Source organism: Chiloscyllium punctatum, chromosome X, assembly GCF_047496795.1.
Source record: "Chiloscyllium punctatum isolate Juve2018m chromosome X, sChiPun1.3, whole genome shotgun sequence".
Lineage (NCBI taxonomy): Eukaryota > Metazoa > Chordata > Chondrichthyes > Orectolobiformes > Hemiscylliidae > Chiloscyllium > Chiloscyllium punctatum.
The window spans coordinates 24,129,314-24,151,819 of record NC_092791.1 but is presented as its reverse complement, the minus strand read 5'-3'; the positions used below and the strand labels follow the sequence as shown (position 1 = coordinate 24,151,819).

At 44.6% G+C, this 22,506-nt stretch overlaps 1 protein-coding gene across 6 annotated transcripts in view; it reads right to left on the bottom strand.

Annotated features, from left to right (window-relative positions):
* LOC140471293 (tensin-2-like) overlaps window positions 1-22,506 on the bottom strand; it is a 283,909-nt gene that overhangs the window by 147,606 nt on the left and 113,797 nt on the right. Inside the window, exon 1 of one of the 6 annotated variants that reach the window (XM_072567288.1) lies at window positions 20,849-20,867. The exons of the other annotated variants lie outside the window; for them this stretch is intronic. The gene's annotated coding sequence lies outside the window, so the exon portion shown is untranslated. Of the gene's footprint in view, window positions 1-20,848; window positions 20,868-22,506 lie in introns of those variants that run through there. 6 annotated transcript variants of the gene reach the window in all.

Genomic DNA, 22,506 nt, shown 5'->3' with positions numbered 1-22,506 from the left:
CCCCGTCCAACTCTATTTTGATTTAGTCCTTACCCTCCCCTCCACTGTTTTGCTCACACAGCATTGCCCTTTTGATGTGAAGGGCAGTGCTTGTCACTGGCCACCCGGGTGTTTTTCATATCTTCCTGGTGGTGGAAATTGAATAAAGATTGGTGCACTTTGTGTCTTTCACTGTGTCTCACATCTACACACACACACACACACCATGGGTGCTGGGGAAAAAATAAGCACTACCGCACTTAGGCGGTAGTGTGGGGGTGTAAAGAAAAATTAAAAAATATATAAATATACATGGTTTTAGAAAGAGAAAAAAAAAATAAACAGGAAGATGCATTGCCCTGTGGTTTGAAGGGCAGTGCTTGTCAAAAGAAAAAAAAAATTAAAACTAACAGGAGCACGCGGTGTCCACCAACACCCTGGAGTCATTCAGGGAGAGGTGGGCGCCGCAGGGAGTGGAGTGTATTATTTCCCCGTCCAAAAAAAATAGCTGGTTTCAATAGCTGGTTACAGTCTGTGTGTTACTCTTTTTGAGAAAAGGACAGTGTTAATTTTGTGGTAGAGCTTAGCCCTTGGACTCTAGTTTCCTTTGTTTTTTGTATGTGTCTTCACTGTTTTTGGTGTTTGGACTGAGCTCTTGTGGAAGACATATATTTTACCAGAGGAGCTGTTCCTGTGGGGAGGCCTAGCCCTGGGACTGGGCCTGGGCCTCTGAAGATTGAACACGTGTGTGTGTTGGGAGGTAAGCAGTTGTTGTATCCTGGAGTTTGGGCAAAAACGTTGCCTTCAGGAGTGGACCAAACCCGTGAGTTAACTGTACCTGTACAATGTACTGTTCCTGTGAGTGGGCCTGGTTTTCCAAGGCTGGGCCAGGACTCCATGGAGACTGAACACCTGTGTTGTGGGGTGTGCATTTGCTGCCTTCAGGCGTGGACTCTGCAGTTTGGAATGGACTCCAATTTGGACAATGCCCCTTAAAAACTGGACTGGACATCATTCTTGGGAATGGACTCTATATTTTGAAGATTCTCTATTTGGAATGTGTACCAGAAAGGATTCTGGTAATTAACTGTATTGTGGTGTTTATTGGGTCTATCACTTGCACTGTCTTGTGTCCCTGGGTGTGGCAGGCCTTACTATGAGCTGGGAGCCTCATGGGTCATCCTGAAAGCCGGAGGGTGGGTAGGCCGTTCTGAGCGCTGTCATCCCAAGAAGTAGTAATCGGGACAGGCTGTCCTAGAGGTGGTTGAAAGGTGTCGGAGCAGCCGACAGCCAGCAGGCGTATAGGGGCAGGCTGAGATCCGGAAGGCTTGTGGGTTACCCTGCATGCTGTCATCCCAGGGAAGGGGACGGGCTGTCCTAGAGGTGGCCGGAAGGTGTGTCAGGATAGCCCACTAGCCGGACTGTGCATCGGGGTGGGTGAGAGCCCAATGGTACGTAGGGGCAGACCGAGAGCCAGAAGGCAGGTAGCCATCCTCAGCGTATCACCCCGGGCAGGTACCGGGGCTGTCTTAGAGGTGGTCGAAAGGTGTCAGGGTGGACCAAGAACTGGAAGGGGCATGGGATGGACCGAGAGCTGGAAGGTGCGTAGGGGTGGGCTGCCTTAGAGTGGCCAGAAGGTGGGAGGGATGGGAGGCTTGCTGGGTCTGTATTGTCTGCACTTTCCTATGTAACAGGATTGTCTCATGTACAAATGTCATTGTTGATGTCCTTTCATATTCAAAACTGGGACTTGTGGTTTGTCCTCCTTTCCCTGTAAACTGGTTGAACGGTCGGATTTGGGGCCTGGCTTTGCTACTCCTCTCCCTTGTAAAATTGCTGTTGTATACAGCTGTAAATGTTAACTGTTTTTCTGTAAACTCTTTTTTGTAATCGTTTAATAAAATTTTTTTAAAAAGAGGAAACCTGATTCCTGAACTGGCTGAATTACTTAGCCAGTTTGTTAACTGGTATTCCCTTTTATTGAGGACTGACTTCTAAACTAGTTGTTTAAATCAGCCAATGTGTGACAGGTGTAATTCAGCCTTCATTAGGGAACTGTTGTTTCCCTGGCTGGTTACAGCCTGTGTGTTACTCTTTTTTTACTTTGAGAAAAGGACTATGTTGATTTGGTGGCAGGGTTTAGCCCTTGCACTCTGCTTTTCTTTGTTTTTTTTTGAATGTGGTTTCACTTTTTTGGTGTTTGGACTGAGCCCTTGTGAGAGAATACATCTTTCCAGATGAGCTGTTCCTGTGGGTAGGCCTGGCCCTTTGTGGGTGACTAGGCCTCTGTAAAGACTGAACACCTGTGTGTGCTGGGAGATGAGCAATTGTTGCATCCTGGAGTGGACTCTGCCTTCAGGAGTGGACCAAACCCCTGCAAGTTAACTGCAGCCTCCCAATGTATTGTGTTCCTTTTGAGCGGGTTTGGTTGTCTCTGGATGGGCCAGGCCTCTATGGAGACTGAACATCTGTGTGTGTGTGTGTGTGTGTGTGTGCGCTACAGGGTGTGCATTTGCTGCCTGTTGGTGTGGACTCTGCCTTGGTACTGGAAACTGTATTGTGAGTATTTTATAAATTCTGTTACTGTATGTGGGTTTCATTTGTGTGGGCCAGAGTGGGCTTGTCAGTATGTGAGGAGAAAGTGAGGACTGCAGATGCTGGAGATAAGAGCTGAAAATGTGTTGCTGGAAAAGTGCAGCAGGTCAGGCAGCAACCAAGGAACAGGAGAATCGACGTTTCGGGCATAAGCCCGAAGAAGGGCTCATGCCCGACATGTCAATTCTCCTGCTCCTTGGATGTTGCCTGACCTGCTGCGCTTTTCCAGCAACACATTTTCAGCTCTTGTCAGTATGAGGTAACCGGGAGCTGGAGGGTCGATGACTGACTACCCAGGGGAAAGCATGCTGGGGGGGGGCTCTGTTAGTACGCTGGGGGCTAGGCAGCTGACAGCATACTCAGAGGAAAGCTGGTTAGGGGAGAGGCAGCCAATACGTGAGTTGGCTGGGGGCCGGAGGGTCAATGACCGGCCTGGAAGAAATCTGGCCAGAAGGATCCTGTCAGTATGTGGGGCGGATGGGGCCAAGTAACTGATACCATCCTCGCAGGAAAGCTGGTTTAGAGCAGGCTGGTCAGTATGCAGGAAGGCTGAGCTAGGTGGCTGACAGCAGCCCGTAAGAAGGCTAACAACAGGAGGACCGGTCGGTACGCAGGGAGAGTGGGAGCTGGACAGCCAATAGTTGATCCATAGGAACGTTGGCCAGGAGGAAGTGTCAGTCAGTACATGGGGAGATCGGGTGCTGGAAGGCAGGCAGCCTGACTTTAGGAAGGCAGGTTGGGAGTGGTTGGTTAGTATGCGGGGTGACTGGGAGACAATGGCTGACCGCTACGTAGGAGGAAAACAGCCTGGGGAATGTTAGTCAGTATGCAGGGTGGGTGGAGACCGGAAGGCCAACAACCAGCTCGTAGGAAAGCAGCCCGGGTAGTCCGGTCAGTACACTGGGTGACTGGGAGCTGGGTGGTCGATGACCAGCCTGGAGGAAAGCAGGCCTGGGGAGGGTCAGTCAGTATGCAGGATGGGTGGAGACCAGAAGGTCAACAACCAACTTGTAGGGGACAACAAATTCCAAAACTGGCTGAACTATATAGCCAGTTTTGTTAACTGGTATTCCTTTTTATTGAGGACTGATTTCTAAACTGCCTGATCTACACAATCAGTGTGTTATAGCTGTATTTCAGTTCTCATTAGGGAACTATTGTTTTCACTGGCTGGTGACAGCCTGTGTGTTACTCTTTTCTTTTACTTTGAGAAAAGGACAATACTGATTTTGTGGCAGGGCTTAGCCCTTACACTCTAGTTTGCTCTTTTTTTTGTATGTTCACTTTTTTGGTGTCTGGGCTGAGCCCCTGTGAGAAAATGCACCTTTCCAGGTGGACTGTTCCTCTGTGGGTAGGCCTAGCCCTCTTTGGGGAGACCAGGCCTCTAAAGACTGAACACCTGTGTGTGCTGGGAGGTGAGCATTTGCTGCCTATTGGAGTGAACCATCCCCTGTGAGTTAACTGCACCTTTTACAATGTACTGTGTTCCTGTGAGTTGGCCTGGTTCTCTGTGGATAAACCAGGCCTCTATGGAGACTGAATACCTGTGTGCACGCTGTGGGGTGTGTTTGCTGCCTCCATGAGTGGACTCTGCATACTGGAGTGGGTTCTGCCTTTGCTTGTGGACTCTATCTCTAACAATGCATTCTCTCCACTGGAGTGGACCCTGTTCCTGGCAATGGATTCTGAAGAGAACTGTTTATGGTAATGGACTCTGTGTACCAGAAAGGACTCTATTTGTTGGTAATTGACTCTGTCTTGTTGCGTGTTGGGTTTATCACCTGCACTGTCTTATGTCCCTGGGTCGAGCAGGCCTCACTAAGTTGGGAGGCTCATAGGTCATCCGGAGAGCTGGAAGGTGGGTAGGCACCCCCGAAGGCCAGAAGGTGGGTCGGTTGCCCTGATGCCAGTTGTCCAAGAGTCAGAAGGTGGTTAGGCCATTCTGAGCGTTTCGACATGAGAAGGGGTATTCGGGACAGGCTGTCCTAGAGGTAGTCAGAAGGTGTCGGAGCGGCCAAGATCTGGCAGGCTTGTGGGCTGCCCTGTGCGCTGTCGTCCCAGGGAAGGGGACGGGCCATCCTAGAGGTGGCCGGGCAGTCCACAGGCCAAATGGTGCATCGGGTGGGCGAGAGCCAGATGGTATATAAAGGCAAACCAAGAGCCAGAAGGTGGTTAGGCCATCCTTAGCGCTGTCACCCTGGGTAGGTACTGAGGAGGCCTGAAGGCACGAGAGGGTGGTTAGGGAAGCTGTAAGGTGGGTAGGCTGTCCTGATTGCTGTCGTCCTCAGGGGGTTTGGGGAAACAGGACTGGCTGTCCTAGAGGTGGCCAGAAGGGGCATAGGGGCAGGGTGCCTTTGAGTGGCCGGAAGGCAGGAGGGGCGGGTGGTTTGTTGGGTTGTCACGGGCGTTTGTGGTATGTGCACTGTTTTATTGTTTGGTTTATTGGACTGTCTGTAATTGCGTTTACTGTTTCCTTTTTGAGATGACAAGGTGGGATTTGAGGTTCGTCCTAGTTTCCCTGTGAACTGGTTGTATGGTGGGGTTTGGGGTCTGGCTTTGCTGTCCCATTCCCCTGTAAATTGTTGTTTCGTGTTCCTTGTTACCTGTTTTGTAATTTGCTCTGATTAATACAATTTAAGAAAACAGGAGTGTCAAACTTCCTGTTCACTCTGAGAGCTGGCTCTGAGGTATCTGGTTGTGTCATTGACTCAATGTGTAAATAAAGGGGGATTTGGTAACGGGACACTGGCCTCTGTGGATTTTTTCACTTTCCTAACAGTGAGGGCTCATTACCACCTTCTCCAGGACAATTACAAATGAGGAATAAATGCTGACCTCACCAGTGACACTCATGTCCCATTAAAAGGTTTTTTTAACCTTGGACTGGGAGCAACTCACCCTGCAAAGTGGCACTCCCAGTATCTCATAAGCATTTGTAATTGTATACAAACCCAATGACTTTTACAATTGCCTGGACTTTACATCCTCAATCCTGCTTCCTGTAAAGATTCTATTCCACTCTCCCTGTTCCTTCATCTCTGTCGCATCTGTTCTGATGGTGGCAACTTCAACAATGGGGCTTCTGAAATATCCACCTTCTTATTCAACTGAGGATTCCCCAGCAACTAGGTCCAGCCCATCTCTAACAATTCAGCCCTCATCCCCTATCTTCCTCCCCTCAACAGTGACCCACCATCCCATCAGCATCCACAACCAGAGGATCATTAGCTGCCACCTCCAGTGGGATGTCCCCACCAGACACCTATTTCCCCTCCCCTCCCTTGTCAGCTTTTGCAAGGACTGTTCCCTCAGGGACACCCGGTCCACTCCTCCTTCGCCACCAATACCTTGCCCCCACCACTTTCCCCCACAGCATCTTCCCCTGTAACCACAGAAGGAATAACCCCTGCCCACTTACTTCCTCCAACCTCAATACCGAAGGCCCCAGATGCACCTTGCAGGTGAAGCAGCACTTTACCTGCACTCGCCTCAATCTAGTCAACTGCATTTGCTGCTCACGACGTGGTGTCCTCTATACTGGGGAGGCAAAATACAGACTGGTCTACTGCTTTGCAGAATACCTATGTTCTGTCCGCAAAAATGACCCAGAGTTTCTAGTTGCCTGCTACTTCAACACACCCCACCTTGTTTCTTGGCCAACATCTGTGTCTTGGGCTTGTTGCAATGCTACAGTACAGCTCAGTGCAAACTGGAAGAACAGCACCTCCTTTTCCGTTTGCAGATCCTGCAACCTTCTGGACTCTATATAGAGTTCAATAATTTTAGGGTCTAAGCACTTTCTCCCATTCCTTACCGCAATCCCTACACTCTAGGCCTTGTTCTCACATGGACTACCATCACAAATAACCCATTGTCAGCCATCAATGGTCACCATTAGCAGTTATTCATTTTCCCAAACTGACCTTTATCCACTCCTTTGTCTGCCCAACTGGTTTTCTCTCTGGGCTCCATTTCCACCTATTATTTACTCATTCCCCTTCTCCCCATCCTTTCCTGTCTACAACCAGTTCTGAGAAATGGTCAGTGGACCCAAAACGTTAAATTTACTTTCTTGGGGGGGGGAAACCAAGATGGTGGCGATCTGAAAGGTCTGCTTTGCTGAGCTCTGCATCACAGCTCAAGCAAAGTGGTACTTTAACCCTCCCCACTTAGGCCATTTTGGTAAAATTTGACATTAATAAAGGTTCTAAAACTGTTTTAATCCTGTTTTTTGTCTAGTGGAGATGACAAAACATGGAAAAAGTTCGAGTAAGTCCCAACAGGTAGGACACCCACCAGAGATAGCGAACATGCCCATGGTCGCAACCCCCTTGCTAGTTCGTCAGACCCAATTATTTCCCAGGCCTTGGTTGTAGAGTTTGCGAAGCTGCAGGAAATGATTGAGACTTCGATCAAAGAGAAATTCTGCAGTAGGTTGGACCCAATCTCCGCCGTGCTTCAGAAACATGAGCAGCAGCTTGAAGACCTCAAAGAGAACGGAGTTTTTGAGAGCTGGCTGCCGCAATGCCTTCGCTTAGAGGCTGAAGCGGGCTGGGTGAAGATTGAGTGAGCTCACCGGGTCACAGTGTGCAAATCTGCTTCGGACCAGCGCCCTCGCTCCGTCCTAGTGCAATTCCATAGTTACGGGGACAAGCAAAGAGTTATGGAAGTCTCCAGAATTTAGGGGAGAGATCCGCAGGCTTCATTTTACCTACAATGGGTCTACACGCTCATTTGGCTCCTCAGAAAGCAAAAAAAACTTTCTGGACAATTTAAACTAGGTTGCATGGTTTAATACATGGACAATAATGTTTTTTTCCTTTTAGTGTTGTTGGACTTTTTTTTCCTGCTATTAATCAGCGTGAATGTATAGTTGGGGATGGGTAGAGTACTTACTTTTATCATCTTTTGTTAATGTTGCTATTTTCTTTCTTTTTGAGTCTGGGGTGCTGATCAAGCTGGAAGGGATGATGGTGATTGTGGGATGTGTAAGTGCTCCCTGTTGCCTGGAGGTAAATTCCCTCATTGAGTGCCTTTGGCGCTTTGTATTTTGTTTGGTTGTTTGTGTATATAGTTCTTGAAAATTTTGTAAATTTGTTAGTTGTAGTCGTTTTAGTTTGTGTAGTTTTCAGGCTGAGTCTTTTCTCGTTGATGCTCAGCAATCTGTGTAAGTCGAGTTCTTCCTCTCGGGAGTTCTGATATCATTGCACAGGGTTATGGCTAATAGCGTACTTAAATCAGGTACCTAGAATATTAAGGGGAGCTGTTCGCCAGCTAAGAGGAAAAAGGTACTTTCTAGTCTTAAAAAGGAGAGGGTGGACATTGCCCTATTGCAGGACCTTGATGATAAGGAACATTTGAAATTGCAGCAGGTTGGGTTTCATCAGGTATATTTCTCAGCTTTTAATACTAGGAGTAGGGGAGTGGCCATACTTGTTAGACAGAATCTCCCGAGCATGGGCAGTTCATAATCCTTAAAAGCCTTGATACACGGAGAAGAGTATGGTATTTTGAATGTTTGTTGTCCTCCGGCGCACCCCCTTAAATTCCTGGTAGATGCATTTTCCAAACTGAGTACCTTTGCATTGCAGCACATTATTATTGGGGGAGATTTTAACTGTCTATGGATCCCACGATGGACAGAATGCCCAAAGGTCCCCCAATACTCCCTTTGCAATCTAAGCAACTAGTGGACTTGTGTGGAATTAGGACTGATTGATGTCGGAGGCTTGCTCAAGGCACGGCTGAAGGCAGCTGAAAAGGTATATTTTGATAGACCATTGGTGGCTAAGCTGCAGTGGGTCACAGCACTTTGGTCTACTTTGAATTCCAGGCTCTCACAGACAACAAGGAAGGAACTTGATTTTGCAAAACAAAGGTTGTTTCAAGTATGGTGATAAGCCAGGCAGGTATCTTGCCAGGAAAAAGAGCAGTTCCCCCAATTCATTACCTCAATCAGGGAAGGGAGTGGGACTCTTACTTGCAATTCTAAAAAGATCAATGCTGCATTTCAGAGATTTTACTCTGAATTGTATCAATCCGAAAGTTGTGAGGATGGGTGGGCTACGATGGAGTCTCTTTTAAAGAGCCTGGATCTTCCAGGTGTAACCTCTGAGCAGGCATCTTTCCTTGACACTCCTTCAACAGTGAGGGAGATACAGGAGGCTGTGAAGCAGCTTCGAAGCAGAAAGGTGTCCAGCCCTGACAGTCTTACTAGTGAATTCTACAAAGAGTTGATAAATATATTGTCAGGGCTGATACTTATACAATTACTCGTACGGTTACGAGTGCCTCCTGCCATCCTTAAGAGAGACTAATATCTCTGAAGAAAGAAGTCCTTGGAGGATTGTGCTTCCTATAGGCCCATCTCCCTTTTACATTCTGATTTTAAAATCTTGTCCAAGACTCCTGCACTAAGGTTGGAAACTGTGCGTTGCCTTCCATAGTTAGAGGACAACAGGTATTACAAAGGGCCGCAGATCTTCCAATGATGTCAGGAGGTTACTTAATAGGATCCAAGTGTGTCAGCAACAATCTATACAGGGTTTAGTGATCTCCCAAGATGCAGAGAAGGCAGTTGATCAGGTTGAGTAACCATATCTCTTCTACATTCTGGAAGGCTTTGGCCTTGGTGAAGCCTTTATTAGGTGGGTAAGGATCCTTTTATAGCAATCCTCCAGTCGCAGTTCTCACTAATGGTGTGAGATCCTGTAATTTTAATATTTGCAGGGGCAGTCAGCAAGGTTTCACCATTGCTTTTTACATTGGTGATTTGAGCTGCTGCTGGCAGAGGCTATCTGTAGCAATCCCAACATAGTTGCCCCAAAAGTCGGATCAAAATCACATTGGATCACGTTGCATGCGGATGATGTTCTTATCTTTTTGTCGAACCCGATAGTTTCAGTACCTCATCTGATACAGTGCATTAATTCTTGCAAGTTTTGAGAAGATTTGTAGCTCAGGTTGAGGCTCTAGATGTAAGTTTGCTTGCAGAGCTGGAAAGTTTATTTTCAGATGTTTCATCACATAGGTAACATCAGTGAGCTTCTGGTAAAGCACTGGTGGTATGACTTGCTTTTTACTCGTGTTTAGGTTTTCTTTGGATTGATGTCATTTCCTGTGGTGATGTCATTTCCTTTTTTTCCCTCAGGCGGTGTTGAATGGGATCCAAGTCAATGTATCTTGGACACAGAAAAACAAATGGAATACCCACGTGATCTCTGATATCATCAGGGTTCTTAGCAGAGGCAGTAATGCAGAGACTGAAACAGCTCTGCCAACCATCCAACCCAAACTTTTGGGTCCGCTACTTGGATGACCCCTTTTGTCGTCAACTAAATGAAACAAATTAGAAGTAATCTTCAAGACTATCAATAATATCCTTTACTGGCATAAGATTCACTAAAGAGGAGGAGGAGGACGACGACGACAACAACACACTGTCATTCCGACATGTCATAGTAGAGTGCACAGCCAATGGGGAACTTCAAACCAGCGTCTACAGGAAAACAACACATACAGACCAAATATTGAACTACAGAAGCAATCATCCCAACACCCACCAATGAAGCTGCATCAGTACATTATTTCAACGAGCCAACACACACTGCAGCACAAAGGAACTACACAGAGCAGAGGAAAATCACCTATGCCATGTATTTTTTTAAAAAATGGGTACCCAATAAACGCAGTCCGCTGATATTTCTCAGCAACAAACCCAAACAAGCAAACAATGCGTCCAGAAACCCTAGCCACTCTCCCCTACATCAAAGACATCTCAGAATGCCAGACTACTCAGACCCCTTGGCATCATGGTAGCCCACAAACCCACCAACACACTAAAACAGCAGCTAATGAACTTGAAAGATCCTATACAGACAACAAGCAAAACTAATGTCATTTACAAAATACTTTGCAAGAATTGGAGCAAACACTACATTGGACGAACAGGCAGAAAGCTAGCCACCATGAACATCAACTAGCCACAAAAAGGACACCACTTTGACTGGGACAACACATCTATCCTAGGACAAGTCACACAGACACACACACGAGAATTTCTAGAAGCATAGCATTCCAACTTGAACTCTATCAACAAACACACTGACTTGGATCCCATTTACCACCCCTGAGGAAAAAAAACAGGAAATTACCTCACCAACCCAAGGAAAACTAAACACACAAGTAAAAAGTGGGCAATACCACCAGTGCTTCACCGGATGCTCACTGATGATGTTACCTAGTATGTCATAGAGTTATAGTCATAGAGACGTACAGCACGGAAACAGACCCTTCAGTCCAACTCGTCCATGCTGACCAGATATCCCAACCTAATCCAGTCCCCTTTGCAGGCACCTGGCCCATATCTCTCCAAACCCTTCCTATTCATATACCCATCCAGATATCTTTTAAATGTTGTAATTGTACCAGCCTCCACCACTTCCTCTGGAAGCTCATTCCAAACATGTACCACCCTCTGCGTGAAAAAGTTGCCATTTAGGTCTCTTTTCCATATTTTGTTTTTTCCCCCTCACCCTAAACCTATGCCCTCTAGTTCTAGACTCCCCCCACCCCAGGGAAAAGATCCTGTCCACCCACCCCCGCATGATTCCACAAACCCCTCAGCCTTTGCTCCAGGGAAAACAGCCCCAGCCCACCCAACTGCCCCCTCCAACCCTGACAACATCCCCAAAAATCTTATCTGAATCATCGCTACCCTCACAATATCCTTCTGATGGGAAGGAGACCAAAACTGCACACAATGCTCCAAAAGTGGCCCAACCAATGTGCTGCATAGCCGCAACAGTTGATGAAACATCTGACAACAAACCTTCCAGCTCAGTGAGCAAACGTACGTCCAATGTATTAATTCATTTGGTGCCTTTTCAGGCTATAAGATTAATTTTTCTAAATCTGAGGCCATGCTTATGGGAGTCTTAGGATACCCGACGCCAAGGGTGAATCACAATTTCCCTTTAAATGGTCATGGGGAGGGGGTTTCTTTACCTCTGTGTTTTTGTTACTCTTTGATCAGTTATTTAAGGCTAATTTTGTTCATTTGTTTGACAGAATTAAGCAAGACCTTTGAAGATGGGAGTCATTTCCAATATCTTAGGCAAAGTGGAGAAAGTGAGGACTGCAGATGCTGGAGATCAGAGCTGAAAATGTGCTAGAAAAGCACAGCAGGTCAGGCAGCATCCCAGGAGCAGGAGAATCGACGTTTCGGGCATGAGCCCTTCTTCAGGATTCCTGAAGAAGGGCTCATGCCCGAAACATCGATTCTCCTGCTCCTGGGATGCTGCCTGACCTGCGCTTTTCCAGCAACACATTTTCAGCTCATCTTAGGCCAAGTCACCCTCATTAAAATGAATATCCTTCCTCATTTGTTATACCCTATGTGAATGCTTCCTTTGATCTGTCCTGGGCAAATATTCCGGAGACTTAATGGCTGGTTTAGCTCTTTTATCTGGCATCACAGGCGGCCCCTTATCAAGCTAGTCAAATTGCAACTGCCCCATAGACTGAGGGGAGTGGACCTCGTGGACGTTAAAAGATACCAACTAAGCTCCCTTTTGTTTTTTGAGAGTGACTGGGTCTGTGAGGACCTGGTGTCAAGATGGTTAGATATTGAGGCTTCTCAGGTAAAATGCCCCTTTTATAAGCCTGCTGTTCTTAGACAAAATGAGGACAGTTATGGAATTTGTCGTAATCTAAGAATCATTATTACCGTTAAAAGTATGGAGAACAATGCGGCAGAGCGAGGGCAATCTATCCAAAACCCCTTTTCTTACCCCTATAATTGGTATGCCGGGTTTTAAGCTGGCGATAATGGATCCTGGGTTTAAACTCTGGGCAGCTACAGGTGTTTCCTGTTTGGGTGACTTATTTGAGGGGGAAACAATGATGTCCTTTGATCAAATGACTCGTAAGTATGGATTATCTTGTGGAGACCTTTTTTTCGTTTTTTCCAGATTAGAGATTTTACTCAAAAAGGAACTATGCTTTTAACCAACTCTTACAGATCCGATATCAAGAAGAGGGTGCTTTATGCTAAAAGCACTCTCTCCGTTAGCACTTGTTATCATCTGTTGTGGGGTGGCCCCTTGGATGAGATTGAGCGGCTTTGTGAGATCTGGGGGAGAGAGTTGGGGGTTGAGATCTCCTCTGAGACATGGAGGATGTTTGAGAGAAAGAAAGATTTTGATCTGTAATAGGACCCATGCCATGCAGTTGAAGATTCTTCATAAGGTCCATCTGGCCCCAGATCACCCCTCAATTTATGGAGGGAGTATCCTCAGCATGTCCTAAGTGAAAAATAAGTACGAGTACTCTCACTCATTACTTGTGGTCCTGCCACAGGCTTTGCACATACTGGAGTGCTGTGGTGGGAGTGACCGAGAGGGTCTTGAGGACCAATGTTAAGATGGACCCGGTCTCTCTTATGGGCAGGTCCAATTTACTACCTTTTTAGATGCTCATGGGGGAAAATAAATTTGAATATCCCTACTTTCTGTGCGAGGAAAAACATTCCGATATGTTGGGTGTCTGAGAACCCTCCAGGTCTGTCAGGTTGGCGTAAGCGAATCATGGAGTATATCCCTCTGGATTTTCTCCCAAATAAGGTGCACCAAAACCTGAAATTTTTAGAAGACATGGCAGCCCTTTTTGGATTACCTGGATGCAGACTTGTCTGTCACTCGAATTAGGACTTTTGTATAGTCATGATGATTTGATTTAGTGAATCTGGTAGCCTGAGAGGAAGAATTTTGAATAAATGACTGTATAATATTTAAAGCTCTTGAAGGTCGAGAGCTATTGTTTTATTACGTTGAGCTGTTTGATTTATTTATTATTCCTTTTTGTTTATTTTGTTCTGTATGTATATGCACATGAGTACATTTTTGTTCTGTTTGTGTTGTTTTTTTTCTCTTTCTTAAGCAGTGTTGGTTTATTGTAATTTTAGAAAAAATCTTTTCCAATAAAAATAGTGAAGGGAAAAAAAATTACTTTCTCTCCAGAGAAGCTGCCTGACTTGCTGAGTTTTTTCCAGTAATTTCTGATTTTGTTTGTGATTTCCAGCATCTGCAGTCTCGTGAAAATACCACTAGGCCATTGTCTCCCCTTGAACCTCCTTGAAATGTCCTACTGAAACAGCAAACAGCTTCTTCCTCTGTACAAGCGACACAGGTCAGATGTTACAAGTTTCCACTGTGCTATGAGGAACTAAGATTGCAGCAGCTGCATTTGTAGACCATCTCAATAGAAGTGCCTCCGTCCACTGCCATACCCTCCCAAAATCTGAGATTTTAGTCAACCCATCATGGCACTGTACCTGTCATTGTATTTTTTTTCAAATGCAAAATAAAACTTCCCTGGCAATTGGAAATAACCCTAAAATATGGATTGTATCACTGTGTGGATGTTTATTCCTGCATTAGTTTGTAGGTTCCTTTTAAACTCTGGCAATATCCACACATCTTCCTGATATACGCAAGCTCATTTACACTATGAAATACTAATGTCTCCTTTTGACTGTGGGTGCCAAATGGCTTCTCTTTGTGGGAGTATTGAAAAATTTGGAGAATTGTGACATGACCTGTACTTATTTTTAACCTAATGGCAGGAATAGAATCAGAAGTTTGTGATGGAACTATACTCCCATATAAACACTATGCTGGTGTAAGATTCTGCCCAAATAGTAAGGCAGTGGCAAGCAGCCAGTATTGTTATATTGTTAGCAGTTGATTTAGGAGTTATTTACAGATCTGCAGTTCTGGAACTGGTGAGCCATGGAAAGAATTATAAAGTGCTTATTCCATGCTTGAAGAGCAAGGGGTGGGGATGCTGAGAGCAATCAAGTTGTTTTCTTAATTTCCCCTCAAGTACCGTGATCAAACAATTCTCCACATCACTATCCTGCTACACAATTTTAAAGTTCTCATCCTTGTTTTCAAATTTCTCCTTTCCCCTTTTTATCTCTGTAATCTCCAGCCCCATAACGCTCCAATTCTGGCCTCCACTAGCATTCAGCTGCATGGACCCAAAGCTCTGGAATTGCTTCCTTTAACCTCTGCAACTAATTAAAACCTGCTCTTTTGGTTTCCTGTCCTAGAATCTCCCTATGTAGCTTGGTTTCATAATTTATCTGGTAATGTTATTGTGAAGCGCCTTCAGCAGTTTACTGTTTTAAGTATGCTACATAAATGCATGTTGGTTGTTGTTGCTGTTATATTAGTGATTCCAGTTCTGACCATAAGATGGCAGCTTCAGGCCTGCGGCAACTTGGAAATTTGTGAAACATGTGAATAGCAGCAGGGTGCACCCTTTCCAAAATGCCAGTAAGTGTTGTCAACATTGCAGTAAATCACAAGGGCTGGGAATAAAAAAAGTAACTTATCCAACAAAGAATATGTCTCCACTGGGCTCCCAACTTTTTAACACTTTTAATTCCCTTGCCTGACAAGAATTTATTTACCTCCACCTTTAAAATATTCAATAATCCCCACCATCTTCTCAGACAGAGAGTTCCAAAGTTTCATAATCTTCTGAGAGGTAAGAAATGTCTTCACCTCTGTCCTAAGAGCGCAGCTCTTAACTTCTAAACAGTGCCTCCTAGCTCTGGACTCACCCACAACAGGAAACCACAATCACCTTGTCAAGACATGATTTGGAGATGCTGGTGTTGGACAGGGGTGGACAAAGTTTAAAAATCCCACAACACCAGGTTATAATCGAACAGGTTTATTTGGAAGCACTAGCCTTCAAGGCGCTGCCTCTTCAGGTGGTTGTGGAACATAATCATACGACACAGAATTTACAGCAAAAGGATTACAGTGTCATGGAGTTGTAATGATATATTAAACAACCAAGTTATAGTTCTTAAACAAGTTTTGATTGTCTTTCATCTTTATTTGTATCATTGATAATCACAGGTGAGGTGCCGGAAGACTGGAGGTTGGCAAAGGTGGTGCCACTGTTTAAGAAGGGCGGTAAAGACAAGCCAGGGAACTATAGACCGGTGAGCCTGACCTTGGTGGTGGGCAGGTTGTTGGAGGGAATCCTGAGGGACAGGATGTACACGATTTGGAAAGGCAAGGACTGATTAGGGATAGTCAACATGGCTTTGTGCGTGGAAATCATGTCTCACAAACTTGATTGAGTTTTTTTGATGAAGAAACAAAGAAGATTGATGAGGGCAGAGCAGAAGAGGTGATCTTTATGGACTTCAGTAAGGCGTTCGACAAGGTTCCCCATGGGAGACTGATTAGCAAGGTTAAATCTCATGGAATACAGGGAGAACTAGCCATTTGGATACAGAACTGGCTCAAAGCTAGAAGACAGAGGGTGGTGGTGGAAGGTCGTTTTTCAGACTGGAGGCCTGTGACCAGTGGAGTGCCACAAGGATCGGTGCTGGGCCCTCTACTTTTTGTCATTTACATAAATGATTTGGATGCGAGCACAAGAGGTACAGTTAGTAAGTTTGCAGATGACACCAAAATTGGAGGTGTAGTGGACAGCGAAGAGGGTTACCTCTGAATACAACAGGATCTGGACCAGATGGGCCAATGGGCTGAGAAGTGGCAGATGGAGTTTAATTCAGATAAATGCGAGGTGCTGCATTTTGGGAAAGCAAATCTTAGTAGGACTTATACACTTGGGAGTGCAGGTTCATAGCTCCTTGAAAGTGGAGTCGCAGGTAGATAGGATAGTGAAGAAGGTGTTTGGTATGCTTTCCTTTATTGGTCAGAGTATTGAGTACAGGAGTTGGGAGGTCATGTTGCTGCTGTACAGGACATTGGTTAGGCCACTGTTGGAATATTGCGTGCAATTCTGGTCTCCTTCCTATCGGAAGGATGTTGTGAAACTTGAAAGGGTTCAGAAAAGATTTTCAAGGATGTTGTCAGGGTTGGAGGATTTGAGCTACAGGGAGAGGCTGAACAGGCTGGGGCTGTTTTCCCTGGAGTGTTGGAGGCTGAGGGGTGACCTTATAGAGATTTACAAAATTATGAGGATTGGGTAGGATAAATAGGCAAAGTCTTTTCCCTGGGGTTGGGGAGTCCAGAACTAGAGGGCATAGGTTTAGGGTGAGAGGGGAAAGATATAAAAGAGACCTCAGGGGCAACTTTTTCACACACAGGGTGGTACGTGTATGGAATGAGCTGCCAGAGGAAGTGGCGGAGGCTGGTACAATTGCAACATTTAAGAGGTACTTGGATGGGTATATGAATAGGAAGGGTTTGGAGGGATATGGGCTGGGTGCTGGCAGGAGGGACTAGATTGGGTTGGGATATCTGGTCAGCATGGACAGGTTGGACCAAAGGGTCTGTTTCCATGCTGTACACCTCTATCGTGGTTTAGGTTCTTTAATATGTGAATCCCAGAATTACATTCTCAAGGTGGCATCAGCTTATCTAATCATAGGTGTCATCTCGGCTCAGACAACGCATTAAATGTGTGAAGATAAAGTCTGTACCAATGTTGAGTCAATTCTATTTCTAAAGTGGGGCTTACAGAATCTTACGTAGATTTACAGTTTTTGAGCAAAATGAAATTTAATTCTGCAAATACAAATTCACCCCATAAACTTTTGTGTGTGCATGTGTAAGCTTGGTCAAGTATGTGTATGAGTATGATGGGGTATAAGCCTGTGAGAGGGTGCGTGTGGGGGGGCGCATGTGTGTGCGTATGAAACAGGGTACGCGTGAGTGTGCAAGTATGTAGGAGTGTGCCACCACAGTACAGTTTCTCACTGGACCAACGGTCTGGTCAGTTCTGATGTATTAAAAAAAGTTATCTCCTGTTCAAAACTGAATTATCTCCAAAGAAAGATTCTGAGAGAAGCTGGGAATGGGGGTGAATTAAATTATGGGTTTTGAGCTTTTATAGGTTTTTTTTTAACGTTCATTCATCTACAGGGATGTGAGGCATGTAAATCCAAGAATGTTACTTCTTCCCAGTATTCTGCAGCCTTTCTGTTCATCCAGCTTTATTTAGTTCACATTCCCCTTGAAGACATTCCTTTCCAGAATTCTCCAGAGTGGATTCCTGAAGCAGGGCCAATGAGAGATTTATGGAAAGGGAGGGAGAGGGCGTTCAGAATGGGCCATTGGTCTTTGCCCTGAAAACTTGCAGGAAACAGTGAATGTGTGCAATCTGCACACAATTCTCAATGTGTACCATACACAGTACTTGAAACATGGTCTAACCAAGATTTAATGCAAATTTTGCATAATATCTCTACTTATAACACTACAAATAAATCTTAGAGTTTGTTTTGCTTTCTTATGGCCTTGGTAACATAGAAAATAGGCAAAGATGCAGGCCATTCAGTCCTACAGTACCATTCAACAGTATCCCACTTCTGCTTTCCTCTCCATATAAGGTACAGGCACCACTGGCATACAAACCCAAGATATCCTGTTTACTATGCAGCTATTTTAATCAACTAAGCCACAACACCATCACCCCTACACCACAACTGGTCATATTAACTCTCCTTGGGCTCCAGGATTTCTTCAAAAGTTCCCATCCCATATATTTGGCTCTAGGCAGAGTCCAGGTGCTTTCATCTGTGCCTTTGTTAGTTACCTCTAGATTTGATAATTCCAACACACCCCCCACATTTACCCTCTGGAATCTTGAGGTTATCCAAAATTCAGCTGCCTGTGTTGTAATTCACAGTAAGTCTTGTTCACCTATCAACCCTGTGCTCACTGGTCTACCTGGGCTCCCAGTCAAATAATGTCTTCATTTTAAAATTGTCATCCTTGTTTCCAAATCCCTTCACGATTCCTCACCCTCACCCTCTTTCCATAATAGCCTTCAGATCTGCAACCTTCCGAGATAGCGGTGTTCCTCGAATTCCAGCTTCTTGTGCATTCCTAATATTAATCATTCCACCACTGATGGCTGCAGCTTCAGTTACATGAGGCTCAAGATCTGGAATTCCCTCCTTATACCTCTCTGCCTCTCTCTAGCTCCCTTTACTTCTTTCAGACACTTCTTAAAACTAATCTCTTAGGTTAGAGGACCAAATATTTCCTTAAAAGGCTCAGTGTCATGTTTTATTTTATAATGCTTTTCTGGAATGGTTTAGGATGTTGCATTATGCTAAAGCTACTACATAAAGTATTCTTGATAAAGATCACTCCCTTCAGAATGTGGAACAATGTATCCCGGAACATGGCACGCATTGTCAGTGTGAAGTATGCTCAGCAAGGTGGTGAAAATGATCAGCTCTCCTCTGATGGTTGGCTGAGTGGACCTGACAGTAGTGACAGTGAGCCCAACTTTAACCCAATTTCAACTTATTCACTTACATGAGTTTAAAAACAGGCCTAAATGTGCCCAAACCTCACTTCTAAGACTATAAGACATAGGAGCAGAAACTAGGCTAATCAGCCTATTGAACCTGCTCTGCCATTCAATCATAGCTGATAAGTTTCTCAATCCCATTCTCCTGCTTTCTCCACTTAACCCTTGATCCCCTTGATACTCAAAGACCTATCTATCTCAGTCTTAAATATACTCAATGACCAGGCCTCCACAGCCTTCTGTGGCAATGCATTCCATAGATTTGCCACTATCTGGCTGAAGAGGTTTCCCCTTATCTCCATTCGAAAAGGTTTTCCCCTTTACTCTAAGGCTATGCCCTCAGGTCCTAGTCTCTCCCACCAATGGAAACACCTTCCTAACATTTACTCTGTCCAGGCCGTTCAGTATTCAGTATGTTTCAATTAGATCCCCCCTCATCCCTGCTAGACTCCATCAAGTATAGACCCAGAGTCCTCAAAAGTTCCTCATATGTTAAGCCTCTCATTCCTGGGACAGTTCTCGTGAACATCCTCTGAACAGACTTTCTGAATGTATTTGTTATGGGGAGTGAAAGTAATGTGAAAGGGTAAATATTAAACTGTTGCTCCATAATTTCTGCATTCAATAAACAGTATATTAATTGTCATCTCTGTCAATACTTTTTCTTTTTATGCTCACCATCTCCAGACAACCTGGTCTCTTTACAGGAGGAGGATACAGGGGATTCTATGAGTAGTGAAGATGCTACAATCCGTTTGACTGATCCCCAAAAATAAATCCGTCCACTTAACTACGTTCTGTCATTGATAACTGTCCCTCGATTTGAGAATGAATTCTACTCCGGATCACAAGTTTCAGCTGTGAATCTTCATGTGACCAAACTTGCTAATTCACAACCTGCAGGTCTTTGGGCACATGCGACAGGTCGTCCCACAAGATAGTGGGATCCAGATTGCAGGGTTTGCTTCCGTTTCTTTCCTTCTCAGCTGCTGTTCTGTCTCATAGAATCATAGAAACCCTACTGTGTGGAAGCAGGCCATTCGGTCCATCGAGTCCACACTGACCCTCCAAAGAGCATTCCACCCAGACCCACCTTTACCACGGCCAATCCACTAACCTAAAGTCACACTCAAAGTGTGGTGCAACTTGACAAAATCTTTCCTTCAACATAATCCAAATGTATATGGGAAGTGGAATATTGATTGATTGGGTTTGTGTTGATGTGAGTTTTGCTTTTGCAACTTTCAAAGATTGGCCACATATCTTGAGAGCAGTAGGCAAATTTGGTACATGAAAGGTAGCAAACACTGCAGTCATCTGTGTACTACAACTTCATCGTGGCCTCCTCACTGTGAAAAGTGCCGAAGCCTCATTATGATGCTCAGCCCCATACAGAGCAGCAGCTATCTGAAGTGGCAACAACATCTGAGTGGGAGTTGACTTGGGAACAGAAACCCAAAGAGTCCCTGTTCGTTGGAGGCCATTCAGCTTGGAAACCTTTCTGTCATTGATTTGGATCATGGATGATCAGTATACTAGTGCTAACTGTGGCTCAGTGGGTCGCGCTCTTTGTCACAAGGTTCCAGTCTTACTCCATATCTTTAGTACAAAAATTAGTGTTAACACTCGAGTGCTGCATTGGTGGAGGTGTAATCTTTCAGATGAAACATTAAACCCTATCCACCCTCCCAAGTGGATGTAAAAGATCCCAAGGTACTATTCCAAAGAAAAGCAGGAGAACTTTCACCTGTGATCTCGTCATGATCACATTGCTGATCACGCAAACTTGCTGTGCACAAATTAACTGCTGTATTTCCCTCCAACACTGATTACACTTCAATAAGTACTTAATTGGTTGTGAAGCGCTTAGGTCATCCTGAGATTTGATCAGTGCTGTATAAATGTAAGATTTTACAAATTCCACTTGGCCACATTGGTTTCATCATCTTAATGTCCTTACCTAACAAACATCTGTCAATCCCAGTTTTGAAATGGCTAGTTGGCTCCCACTGTCTCAACAACTTTTTTTTTTCTGGGGAGGGAGATCCAGATTTCCACTACCACTTCATGTCTTCAATGAGATTGATGGAAAGTCAAGCGGGGATAGGATTGGCCTGAAAAACCCAGGAAGAATGGTGTCTGAGTGAATGAGGAAGCAAACCCCATGTCAGAATGCTGCAAAGGTGACGCCAACTACCTGAGACATTAGACTGTCAAGGGAAATGAAAGTCAAAAGACCCGCAATTATACAGTACTTTTCACAGCCATCGGATGTCTCAAAGCTAGTGACAGGCAATTAAATACCTTTGAGGTGTAGTTGCTGTTATCATGTAGGAAATATAGGAGATAAATGTGCACAGCAAGCTCCCACAGATATTTTTGTGATGTGAGGGATAAATATTGACCACGACATCAGGGAGAATTCCCTTGCTTTTCTTCAAAATTACGTAATGGGATCTTTAATGTTCACTTGCGTGGCCATATGTAGCCTTAGTTTAATGCCTCACCTAAAAGATAACATTTCTGACAGTGCCACATTCCCTCGGTATTTCACTGTTGTACTCTGGAGTGGGACCTGAACCCAAAATATTGAGAATCTACAGGAAAGATTGCTACTGAACTGAGATGACATCAGTAAAGTAAAATGATCCAGCTAATCTGGCTCATGAAGAAATCCAGGACGATGACATGTTTACATGCACAAATGTACAAGATGTTGTTCAGGGCAGCAATGCTTCAGCAGAACAGACTTATCTGATGTTTTTCATAATGAATCCTCCAAGGCATTCAGCTATGTCAAATTTTCTGATACTTAATCTTACTTGTTGCTCAACTCTATTTATATAGCCAATTACTTCCACCCCTATCTGTTTATTGACTGGTGCTTTATGCAAATACTCTGAGGTCCTTAAAAGGGGGTACAATGGCAATTAAATCTGTTAGCTAATTAACAACAGTTTTGATCAGGGCAGATTGGAAAAGGGTGTATCTGATGAGATTCTGGAGGAGTGAACAATTCAAGTTTCCAATCTATCATTGATTGGAGATTAAATATAAATGTCAGGGTACAAACCATCCGTTATGGTTGCTAAAACATGGATTTTCATGTGTAGAATCTGCTAAATGTCCTGTTAGTTCCGCAGCGATATCAAGTTTACTGAATGGGGACATTTGATTGACAATATGAGAATTCTCATAAAATGGATCAAATTTTCAGGTGTGCAAGTTGGGTGACCCAGTTTGTTTTTTGTATCGCAGTTCTTTTGTCAATCAAGCCAACAGGCAACCTCATCGGCAGCAGAAAATATCAGGGAGACAAGTCACAATTTGAACTCACAGTGGGCAAAAGGTTTATATTTCCATAGCATTCTTCAATATCAGCACTTTTCAAAATGCTTCACAGCCAGTGAACCACCTTTTGAATGTTGTTACTGTTGTAATAGTGGAAATAGCAGCTGATTTGTACACCTCAAACCCCCACGAACTCTAACAACCAGAGAATCTCGTTTTTGTGATGTTGAATGAGGAATCAATACTGGGCAGGGCACTGCTCTTCTTCAAAACAGTGCAATGCATCCACCCAGCAGGCTAGTCAGGACCATGGTTTAACATCTCATC